This window comes from Dasypus novemcinctus, chromosome 2 (assembly GCF_030445035.2).
Source record: "Dasypus novemcinctus isolate mDasNov1 chromosome 2, mDasNov1.1.hap2, whole genome shotgun sequence".
Taxonomy (NCBI): domain Eukaryota; kingdom Metazoa; phylum Chordata; class Mammalia; order Cingulata; family Dasypodidae; genus Dasypus; species Dasypus novemcinctus.
This window is the reverse complement of record NC_080674.1, coordinates 43,248,878-43,261,624: the sequence shown is the minus strand read 5'-3', so window position 1 is coordinate 43,261,624 and position 12,747 is coordinate 43,248,878. Positions and strand designations below refer to the sequence as shown.

Here is a 12,747-nt window from a genome sequence, read left to right as displayed (position 1 = left end):
ATATGGATTTAAATACATAAACAAGTGAGGAGAAAATGAATGATAAGATGCTTTGAAAGTTTTTTATGATATGTAATGAATTATTATGAAATAATAATTCCAAACACTGATACCATATTCTGAAAATATAAAGAAGATAGTTATACTTAGTTTAAACTTTTAAAAAGCAACAAAATCTTTCATACAGAGAAAGATACCATAAGTAAAGTTAAAATATCAGTGATAGACTTCTAGTTCTGGGTAAGATGGAGTAAACACTTCTTTATCTTCCATTGAACGCAACCATAAAACCTGGACAGAGTGCATGACAGCCAGCCATTTGAGAAATTTGAGTTATCTATAAGAAGGTAGATTGGGGAAGGACACCAGATTTTGAAGTACTGCCAAGCCACCTATGATTTGGCACTTTTTGCCTTTTTGGTATGCTCTGGACAGAATTCAACACAATCCAAAACCTCGAAGTGAACACTGTGTTATAAATAGAAAAAAATCCAGGAGAAAACCTCTAGTTGTAGTTCAAGAAACAGAAAAGGAAACTCCTAAAACTTAGAGAGAGTATGGGGAATTTCCTGGATTTTTTCTTGTTTTTCCCCATTATCTTATGTCTTGGGTACTGGTGGGGTGGGAATGGGAACAGCCATACTGTAAAGAGTAATCATGGATGATAAACCTGCAGGAGCCCAAACTTCATGGTAAGAGAACTTTCAGTTCACTGAAGATGTGACAGAGGTCAATCTCGTTTGCTTTTATTTTTTTCTTCTCTCTCTGTTCTCCTGCTGCCTGATCCTGAACATTGTGGAAGTGCAGTTTCTGTCCAAACAACTGGAAAGAGGAGCCAGTGAACCTGGAAAGTATCTGGGACAAAGAAAGAAACCACAGTTCAGTAAGACTCACTCCAAAAGTTGTTTATGAACTCTTGGACTCACCTTTAATCTATACTGCACCATAAGGAAGTATCACCATGTCTTTAAAGTGTTGAATGAAAAGAACAATCTCTAACCCAACTGCTAACTCAGTTGTCCCCCTAGTGTATCTCCAGAAAGATACACAGATGAACACAGAATTACTTAAGTGACATAGCCAAGGTCTCCTTACTAATGAAAAATAAAATGAGGAGAAAAAAATGCTTAATCATATTCATATCTCACAAAACCAAACTCTATACTCCTTTTTTAACCATTAGAATTAATAGATAAATATCTTTAGAATTAACTATATTAATTCAAAGGTAAATTAGATGAAATAAAAGTGCCTGAGAAAGAACTTTTTAGGAGTAATGTTTCCATAACTTGTTAACTGCCTTTTTCTGTTCTTTTATTTTTGTGAATTTAAAATAACATTGTTAATTAAAAAAAGAAAGGAACTGTTTCCCCAGAATTTTATATCTGGTGAAAATATCCTTCAGAAATGATGGTCAATGGAAGATATTATTTGGTGAAAGAAAACTAAGAGAAGTCCTTGGCAGCAGACCTGCTTTAAAAGAATTGCTGGAAAATGTTCTTCTAATAGAGAGGAAATTATACTAGAAGCAAATTTGGATACCAGAGGAAACTTGGAACAGAAAAATGAAGAAAGAGGAAGAAAAAGGGAAAATATCTGGGTATACATAATATACTATTCTTCCCTTCAGTTCATTGAAATATGTTTTATGGTTGAAAGTAATATATATAACATTCTCAGGTGAGGTTTTCAATGTATGCAATATATAAGACACAGGATAAAGTGAGAAGGTTAAACGCCATTCTGGTGGAAAGGTTTCTATATTCCAATTAGGGGGTAAAATATTGATTCCAAATAGATTGTGGAAAATTAAGGTCATAATTTGTAAACCGTTAGATTGTAATCCCTTTAAATCCTTAAAAAATTAACAAAGAGATATACTGAAAATTTAGAAAAGTGGAATGCAGAACAATGAATAAGAAAAGCACCAAAAGAAGAGATGAAAATTCCAATAGCCAAATGAGATAAATTTAGACTAAATCCAGAATCTTTATTCAGAGTTCTTCTGAAAGTTCTTCATAACATATGGATTATCCAATATCTCTTTAGGGACATGGTATAGTGAGAAAAATAAAGTGCACAAAACAGAAAGCAATGAAAAAGTTGAAAAAAAATCAGTAAGATTTTATTTAGGATTTTTCAGTTATTGTGATAGTTATTTGATTTCTAAAAAGACAAATGCCATCAGCTTACCATCTAAAAATCATTAAGTAATAATAAATAATCATTACTATTTGGCTTAACTGATCAATTGCTAAAATTTTTGTCTGAAACATTTGGGAAAAATATCATTTCATTTTCTGCAAGTGATAGAAATAGATTCATACACACTACTTCTTGTCCTTGCCTCATGGGTTGCTTCAATTTTAATTTTTGAGCTTTCTCTATGTGTATGTCTAAATTTGAGAAGTGGATGTTATAATTTATCGAAATTTTCTTTGCTTTACAAGAGAAAACAAATGTCACATTTAATTTTTATTTCATTAATGATTAATATTTAGAGAGAAAATCAGAAACGTTTCTACTAGATGCTCTATATTCTGTGACTACATTAAAACCATCCAGAGTTGATTTTATGGGGAAAATAATTATATAAAGGAGAGGAAAGGTTCCAAATCAAATATCAAGCTATTCAGCAAATGTAATTTCTTTTGTCCTTTAAAAGTAACTAATGCAACTTTATTTTATCTCATCAGTTAATTTAATTTCTGTTGTCCTGCTATGATACTTTGGACCTTATTTCTCTATCTTTCTCTTTATCCAACTAAACAAGTAAAAACTGAAAAGTTTCCTGACTTAAAATCCTATATACCAAATATTTTAGTTTGCTGGGCTGCCAAAAGCAATATATGGGAAATGGGTTGGCTTCTACAGTGGGGATTTGTAACTTACAAGCTTACAGTTCTGAGGCTTTGAAAATGTCCAAATCAAGGCATCATCAGGGATGCTTTCCACATGAAGACCGGGTGCCGGTGATGCTGGGCTTGTTCGCATGGGAGGGCACATGGCGCGGTCTACTGGTCTCTCCCTTCTTTTCTTGGTTTCATTGCTTTTAGCTTCTGACTTCTGTGGCTTCCTTTTTGTCTTTTTCTGAATTTCAATCTCCTGTGAAGGACTCCAGTAAGAGGATTAAGGCCCACCTTGGGGCACCCTTTACTGAAGTAACTTAATCAAAAGCCCCTGTTCACAATAGGTTTACACCCACGGGAATGGATTAACTCTAAGAGCATGATCTTCTAGGTCCATGTAGCTTCAAACCAGCACACCATGTTTAATGAATTTTACTTTTCTAGGCACTGTGCTAGATACTGTCACACTTTGGTAGGCACTCTTATCTCCATTTTACTGAGGAGAAATCAGTGACTTTCATCAGCTCAAAGATGGCTTTCAAAAGACTACAAAGAGTAAATAACATGATCCCACCAGAAGAGTGAAAAACAACAGTTTGGCAAAACAAGTGCAATAAGAATGTGGAGCACCTGGAACTCTCACATACTGCCGGTGAGAACAAAAGTCCGTCCTTTCGAAACTGTTCGAAGTATCTGCTAAAAATGAATACATGAAAGCCCTATGTATTCATTTTCTATTACTATGTATCAAATTACCACAAACTCAGCAGGCAAAATGATATACATTCATTAGTTCACTGTTCTATAGGTCAAACATCTGATACTGTGTGACAGGGTTTTCTGCTCAGGGAGTCACAAGGACAAAATCAATGTCAGCAGGGTTGAATCCTCACTTGGAGGCTCTAGGGAAAATCCACTTTCTAACTCACACAGGTTGTTGACAAAAATCAGTTCCTTGAGGTTGTAGGACTGATGTCCTGTTTTCTTGCTGGGCATCAGCTGGGGCACCCTTACCTTCTAGAATTGATTCTTCAGTCCTTGCAAGTGGATTAAGGGAGTGATATATCATCATGTTCCCAGGATCAGGAGATTAGGGTGTGGAATCTTGGAAGCCATTTTTCGAATATTGCTTTCCACTTTCTATGACCCAGCAGTTCCGGTCCAAGGTATATACCCAACAAAAATGAACACAAACATTCACTGAAATACAAGAACAAGAATGCTGGTAGAAGGAAGGACTATTCATACTAGCCAAAATATGGAAAAATATCCATCATCATAGAATAAATTGGGGTATATTCATATATTTGAGAATTAACAAACTACAACTTCTTGCAATAAAATGAATGAATCTCACAAGCCTAATGTGGAATAAGATGATAACAATGTTTATGGGAGCAAAGGGAAGCATACCTAACTCATCCAGAAAGACGGATAGCTACTGGTAGAAGATACCACACTGCAAAGAATTAGTGAGTGTGGGAAGAGGGTAGAGACGACTATATTTTAAATTGAAAGAATAATATGAAAATAAGTAATATGTCTGTAAAACCTATAAGCAGATGAATGTTATGAAGAGATGGCAAGTGGTGGTGTAGATGTGCCTAAAGAATTTATCAATATTCAGGATAAGAAGAAACTTGCAAGCCATAAGCAGATTAACCTTAATCCTATAGTCGATAGGGATACAGAAGGTCTTTGCCAAAGGATTGACACAGACATATTTGTACTTGGGAATCACTGGTGCTGCAAAGTGGAAAATGAAATTAAAAAGGGAAAATATATAGAGAAAAGGAGACTAGTTAGGAGTTCAGGTGAGAGATAATGGGAGGCTGTGTTGGCTGAAGTGAAAAGGACAATTCAAGAAGCATTGATACCTTGCATCTTCCTCCAATACAAAATCTGTTGCTAGAGTCTTTGTTCTTGCTAAACTGTAACTGACTAATAATACAGTTGTTGAATATTTCCATCTCTCCCAAGAGAAGTTAGAATTAACACTTAAATAAGGACCCAGACTCTAAGGGGAAGAGATGGCTTCTAATGGTGCAATATCAAGTATTTTCCTAAAGAAGGTTTATTTTGTTACTTTGTTCCTAAGGTATACGAACTTTTCAGAGTATACCATACTTATGAATAAGGGAATCAAAACATAAGATATTAGTCTAGGCTCAGATACTTGAGCAGCACCTATACTTTACAAACACGATTGGCCAATTTTTTTTTTATTTTTTAGTACCTGTGGAGCTGCTCCCCAGTAAAAGTTGGTTTTGTTTGTTTTGTTTAGGAGGTACTGGGATCGAACTGGGAACCTTATAACATGGGAAGGAGGGGCACCTATACTTTAATTCTATGACCTTTACTAAATCAGCAACAATTCCTGTGTTATAACAGGAATTCTTCAGGACCTTCACATACCACTGTGCACTTCGGTGTGCTTGTGAAAAGGAAATTTCCCAAGCCTTGGGTTTTCTATCTCTGCTAGTAATGGCCCAATAGAGGGATCGATGACATTCGTTGAAACGTCTGCATTTTGGCTTGGATATGCAACTCTATAATACAAATGAATGTCTTCAGAGATAGAAAAAATGTCATTTTGCAGCAAATTATTTTTTGAAAGTTTTAATTATTCTAGCATCTCCCATCAGTTAATAAATATTTTTGTCTAGGTCTTTTGTCTAAAAAGCCAAAAGGGCATTTAAAAATTGATGACAAATATTCCAGAGAGAGCCTGCTACAGTGACATAAAGGAGTATCATTTTCTTCTACTAAATTGCATATTCTACTAATGAATCCAGAAGTCACTGTGGCATTTTGGCAGTTCCAGCACCCAGGTAACCTATTCTGAGCTTTCAGGTAAAGGTAATGACATCCTTCTCACATACAACCTGTTTTTATATAATCAGTTCTTGGATATCTGTTTATATTTTAAACCAAATATAAGGCTTTAATAAGATAAAGAACTTTAAGTGATTAATTTGACTAAAGTTACTTGAAAGCAGGGATCTCATAATCATCCTTTTTTAACTTATTGCCTGGTACTGAGTTTCTAGTGCAGTTTGTTATGAACTGTTCAGTTCTGAATCTGCCATCCCAAGTACTGAGATCCTTCCTAACTACCTGTTAGCTATACTTTCAAAGATACTGTCAATTCTTCTAAGTCACTGATGAATGTGTTCAACTACAAAAGGTCAAGAATGGTGTTTTATTCTTGAAATCTCTCTTTGGATTTGTAAAAAATATTTACTTTTGCTTAAATCTAAATATTTAGCAAGGTACTAATCCCCCTAATTCTACTAACATCCAATGCATCTTTCTATAATATGTCTGACAATGTTTTTAGAACTTGTTCCAAATGTCTTGCTAAAGTCTAAGTTCTCTATGGGAAATAAATTCCCATCAATTATTAATCAATATCATCATTATTAAAGAAGATTCAAATGTTTGCACTTATGAGAAAGATCCCTGGCCTTTAATAGTCACTAGAAATCAATATAGCATCCTTTTCTTTTGTTGCTTACAAACCATTCAGGCACTAAATCTGTAGCAAAATGATGTTTTGTTTATTAACACTTTTTTATACCTGGATATTCTCTTACTCTAGGACACATTCCCCCTTTAAACTAGATCTTTAGGCTGAGATCCATTGTTTCATAATTGGGTTGTTCAGTGAAAAATAAAAGTCCATTTTGTCTCAAGTTCCAAATTATGTAGTTGAAGTTCATTTCAAAGACAACTCTTAGAAAGATTTGGGGATTTGAGAATGGAAAGAACTCTTCACAGATCTGCACAAATAGGCAGAGACCTTGAAGTAACCTGACAAGGGGCCCATGGTACAGAATAGTACAAAAAGCCCCCGCAGCTGCCCTATATCTTTGAATAGAGCTGAAAAGGGAAGCTGGAAGAAAGAAAACTCATTTAAACTTTTTCATGTTCTCTCCAAAACACTTCCATGCTCAATCTCTTAGTCCATACAAATGTATATCTTCATGAACTATTGCATAAGTAATTGCCTCCTGAGATGGCTGTGTCTTTGGTCCATAGCTCTCTTCCATCACCTCATGCCCATCATTAGTCTCATCTCCCAGGTTATTATCCTCTTATGGAGTTATATTTACCGATGTGTTTTAATTTCAAGTTCACTTTCTTTACTAACCCCTACTTTGTTTATTAGTATTAAGATATGCAAGAAATGAGTTATATTAATTTCCTATTGCTGTTATAACAAATTACCACAAACTTAGCGGTTGAAATAGCACAAGTTTATTTTAGTGTTCCGGAGGTTAGAAGCCCAAAATGGGTCTCATTTGGGCTACAATCAGGGTGTCAGTAGAGCTGCCTGCCTTTCTGGAGGCTCTAGGGAAGAATCCATTTCCTTGCCTTTTCCATTTCTAGACTAGAGGCTGAGTTTATTCCTTGGTTCAAGACCTCCTTTTCCATCTTCAGAGCCAGCAGGGTAGCATCTTCAAATCACTCTCTGATCTTGTCTTCTGTCTCTCTCTTCCACAATTAAAGGGACTTCTGATTGATTGCTTTGGACCTACTTTTATAATCCAGGATAATACCTTTATTTCAAGGTCAACTGATTAGTAACCTTTCTCTTGCCATAAAAATAATATATTCAAGGGTTCTGGGGATTAGAACAGGGCTATTATCCTGCCTACCCCATAGGTGTTGTTCTGTTTGCTTGTTTTAACCTAAAAATGTTCTTGTTCGACCTTGATTATTAGCCCTCTGTTTTTGTCATGCCAATGTGATCCACAGTCACTTGTGCTTTAGTTTTATTTTGAATCTTCTCTTACCTTTGCATCTACTTTAACACTTCCTTTGGGCAAATGACTTGCTCCCAGGTTTTGGAAGATCCTTAGTCCTAAGAAAGACGTTAAGCTTCACTCTTTAACAATAATGCATTCTGCCATTTTTTTTCATGCCATCCATTTGTCTTTTTTTGTCAAAGTTCCAATGTTCAGTGGAGAAAATAATTACATTTTCATTATTCCTTGCCATTGTATCAGTTTCTTTCTCCAGAATCTACAATTCAGAAGCTCTTAATAGACACACATACTCATACACATACACACATATATATGTACACACACAGACAAAGAATGAGTTAGAGTAATACTGGCTGCTGTAATAAATAGCTCTCAGAATACTAGTAGCTCAACAAAATGGAATTTTGTTTATCACTTGCAAATAGTCCATCATGAGTATTCCTGGTTGGCAGGCAATTTTTCACCAATCGGGAACTGAGACTCCTTCCACCATGTTGCTCTGTAGTTCCACAGGTCCTTGAGATTCTCTGCAGATAGTAACAGATGAGGTAAGTGTGGGACATCGTGCATGGGAGTTTTTATGGACCTATTGTAGGACCCATATCATTTCTACTTAATGCTGTTGGTGTGAGCTAATCATATGGCCACAGGTAGAGGGTTGTGAAATACAGTCCACAGATGGGCAGCTCCTTGCCAATGACAATGCTGCACTGTGGAAAAAAGATTGTGTATATTGGTGGACCACTAGTCACTTCAACCACACCCTGATTATCTTGAAAGGCTGTTTTAGCTCTCTGCATCTTGTCTCTCCATACCCATCATCCACCATCCAGATCTACCTCAGTTCCCATTATTCTTCTCCATAAATTCTCTGCTCATATGCATGGATATGTATATAGATTACATTTATCCATCTTCTATGACATATTCTTTAGCATTTCACATGATTTGACTTTGGCTTTCATTTTCTTCTCTCTCCCCGGTATGTCCCACAGACTATGAGATTTCTTCTTTTTTATTCAGAAATCTGGACTCCTTTACTGCAAGAAAAGTAGCTCCAGCAAACTTCCTTCTCACTTTTCTCTCTGTCATGCTCTCACCTTAACAAAACATTTAATCTTATCCAATTTCTCCACACTCTTATGCTTCTTAATTTTTTGCATTGCTTTATATGTTCTAATATCAGCCTATCCACTCTAATAAGTCAGATCTATAGCAAAAGCATTTCTTTAAGACCTTTCCCTTCATCCCTACGTAGAGCAGCCAGTTTGAATAAACACACACAGGTTTAGTGATTGCTTCTGGCAAAAAGACTGCAGTATTTCTCTGTGTTTCTATGTAGTTAGGACTGATTGTTCAACTGCTTCCTGCTTGATAGATCTTTTGGCCAATGACATGCTGCATGTACTTGCTCATAAGTTCATGTGGGTGGTCAGTCCCAAAGTTGCCCATTATTTGAGTTAAATTTAATGAATTGAGAAAACAATCCTTGCAGAATAGTTTAGGCTTCCAGTTTCTAGGTTGGGAAACACAAAAAAGGATTGTTCCCTAGATTGAAGAAATTCCTTCTTTACCAGTGGTTTGCATATTTTGTTGTTCTAGATTTTTTTGTAAAATTGATCAAAGCTAGGGGTCATTCACTACAAAATCCCAACATCACCCCCATCAAATACATATAGAAATAGTTGTACTTAGAACATGACTCCCCCACATTGTACAACTGAACATGGAGTAAGGATCAGTATTCCCCTTACTCCTAATTTGACATTTTCTGGTCATTCTTCCTTCTTTCTCAGCCTATCTACATGAAGAAAAAAAGAAGGAAAACACACACACACACACACACACACACACACAAAGGGAAAAAATGCCCAGAAGACCCAACAACCAAACATGCATCTTTGAATCTGATTTCATTAGTTGAATTCTAACATGAAATCTTGACTCTCAATCTATCTTATCCACTCTCTCCAATTTATCTACATTCCACACTCAGACTGCAATCTCCTATATTTTCAGCTCACTCCCACAAACTTTTCAATCCCTCCATGTGTTCTAATCCATATATATTACTACCTCTTCTCTGGTACTCCTCCCCTTGATATGCTCTTCTCTCTTTTCCAAGCATGAATTTCCTTGTAGTACTTTCCCTTTGCCTTATGTGCTTAATGAAACCAACACCTTGGTTAAATCCAACTCATTGCCAGCTCTGCACCAGCATCTCTGTGGGTAAATCTGATGGAGAAAAATATACAACCAGGCTGAATTGGTCCACTTTATATTCTTGGCCAAGAACCTCTAATACACCCTTATTCTTAGGCAATCTTTTTAATGCTCCTTTTTGTCTCTCTTTCTCTTAGGTGATGATTTATTTCAGTTTCCTCATCCCTCTAGGAACACTCAAGACCTCATTCTCTATTATTATTCTCAGATGATGCCCTTACTTTCTACCTCATTGAGAAGATTGCAGCAATCAGATAAAATACATTTATACTCCTATTTTCATCTGCACCTAAGACTCAGGCTTCCCATCCACAAACTATACAAAATGCTATCTAAATCTACTCATTACCATCCCCATCATTGCCCCAGTTGTCTAAACTACCATCATACGGCAAAACTTAACTGATCTCCTTGATTCTACCCTCGGCCCCCATCCATGTCTATTCTCCTTACAAATGATCTTTTCGATAAGAAGTCAGGTCATATAACTGCCCTGCTAAAGTCTTTTCCATGACTCCATACGTTATTTAAACTAAGAGCCAAAAGTATTAAATGACCTACAAACCACTGTGTAATTTGACCCCCATTACTTGTCACTCCCACTATTTTTCCCCGTTGCTGATCCCATTCCAGACACCTTTGCCTCCTTTTTGTTCCTGGAACACTCCAGGTACACTCTAAGCTTAGAAATTTAAATTTGCTTTTTCCTGTCTGGACAAATATTCCTTCAGATATCTACATGGTTTACTTCCTCATCTTCCTCAAGTCTTGTGCAAATGTAACCTTCAAATTGCACCATGTCCATGTCCCTCAGTTTTTTCAATACCATTACTCTGTTTTCATAGCACTAATTGAATTGTTTCATGCTTTTTATTTATCATGTTTTTTTGCTTATTGTCCCTTCCCCCTACCATAATATAAGTTCCATAAGGGCAAGAATCATGGATTTTTATCACAGATGGATTTCAAATGCTAAGAATAGGGTCTGGCTAAGAGTAGGCACTCAAATATTTGTTGGATAAATAATGACCACTCATATTCAATATTAGCATTTACAAATTTTCTGTACATATATACTTGATGAACATATTTAGAGGTATTTTAAATTAGCCATGTGAGATATAAAATACTGTGTGCCAGATATCACACCCAAGTGTATACACTCACAGACACATGCACACACACACACAAAATAATCAATTAATTTGAGTAAATAACTTCTTTCATTTCTACAAATAAATTAACTATTAAACCAGAAGCAGAGAAGAGATCTTTAAAAGTCCTCTGATAATATCTTTAACTAAATTGTTCTATTGTAGAACTTGCCATATTCACACTTAATTTGGAAAAGTGAAATAATTTATATTATTTTTTTCATCTACCATACTGTGCTTTTCAGGTGCAGGAGAAGGAGAGATAAACTGATAAATCACCACATGATAAGTTTCATACTAAAGTAGTGTAGCTGGAAAATAATAGTCTCAAATAAAAGTCATCCATGTCCTATTCTAGTCTGTTGGTATATATGTAGCACTAAAAATGAAAATTGAAAAGTATATGGTAAAGCTGTATAAAAGAGTCTTGAAAAAAATGTCAAGCCCTATTAAAAAAATAAAAAAATAAAAAAAAGAATAGGACTGCATTTTAATCTCCCCCTCTTGAATGGGCACCGGGACAAAGAATAAAAAATTCAATCCTAAAAATGCTATTTTGAAATAAAATTTGGCCTACATTTTGGTGCTTTGCATGCCTTTTTTCTTTATAATCATGTGGTCAAGTCTTAAAGTTACTAGAAGTATTTAAGTTTGACATAACCATGAAGAAAAATGGTCCAGAAAAAAATTTAAAGTATAATAAGTTTATATTACCTTTTCTACCTTTAGAAATTCTGACTTAAGAGATTTGGGGCCAAAGATTTTGTTATAATGGTTAAAGTTTTAGACAAAGATTAAAATTCTGGGCAGAGATTGAAATAGAATCTTAACAAGGAATTTAATTATTTTTAATTTTCTACTTGACCCGAGTTACAACTCTGAGTTCTGCAGCCACGCCCAGGGCCTTAGCCAGACACTAAGCTTTCTTCTCTCTTTTCTAACCAAAGCAACGAGCCCGACCCCATGTACTGGCAATATAACAAAGAAACGGATAGCCTGATTTAAAAATAATGAAGCTTTATTGAAATCCCTATTGTCCCTGGATATTTCTTGAGTACAATTTACAATTGTAAAAGCTCATGTGGTTCAAACACCATTGGACTCAAAGGAACCCAAACATAAAATCTCAGCATTGGCAGGTTCCAAGAGTGGGGAGCCCATGTTTTAGTCACTGGCCCCTGCTTGGGACTCTGGTCATTGAGACCGGCCAGGAAGACAGTAGGCTGGCTGCTGACGTAGACTCCAGGGAGAATGAAAAACGCAGACCCTGAAGGAGACTTGTAAGCCCCACAAATAGTCCTGGCCTTGGAGAGAGGGTGAGGAATATTGGACATCAAGCCAGGGTGAGATAACAGATCCTGCTACAAACGCTGATGAAAAACGAGGCTTCAGTCTGAGTGAGGCAGACTAGTAGAGGGAAAGGGAAGATTTGGGTCACAGCTGAAGACCCGACAGAAAACCTGGACAGGAAACCTCTCCGGGAAACCCCCTGGGGGAAAGGCTGCTGCTACAAATACAGGTGGAGAGACCCTGTGGTTCCACCTGGAACTCTTTCCAGGGTCAAGGAGAGGCCCCAGGTAACCCCAACAGAAGGCCTCATCACTGGCCCTCATCACTGAGAATAGGTAATAAGATAAACAATCAGAACAACAAACACTTGGGGCTCCTCCCCCAATAGTAGAAAAGGGGAAGAGTGAAAAATGCCTTAATGAAGGTGGCCCCCGCGCCCCCACCCCCACCCCAAATCTC

The 12,747-nt window shown here is 36.3% G+C and overlaps 1 long non-coding RNA gene across 1 annotated transcript; it reads right to left on the bottom strand.

The window, feature by feature from the left end:
* Window positions 1–202: 202 nt before the first annotated feature.
* On the bottom strand, window positions 203–11,085 carry LOC131280600 (uncharacterized). Its single transcript, XR_009188252.2, has 4 exons — window positions 9,698–11,085; window positions 3,864–4,049; window positions 2,901–3,115; window positions 203–855 (listed from the first exon to the last, which is right to left on the bottom strand). It is a non-coding gene; the product is annotated as an uncharacterized lncRNA (long non-coding RNA).
* Between the last annotated feature and the right edge of the window lie 1,662 nt (window positions 11,086–12,747).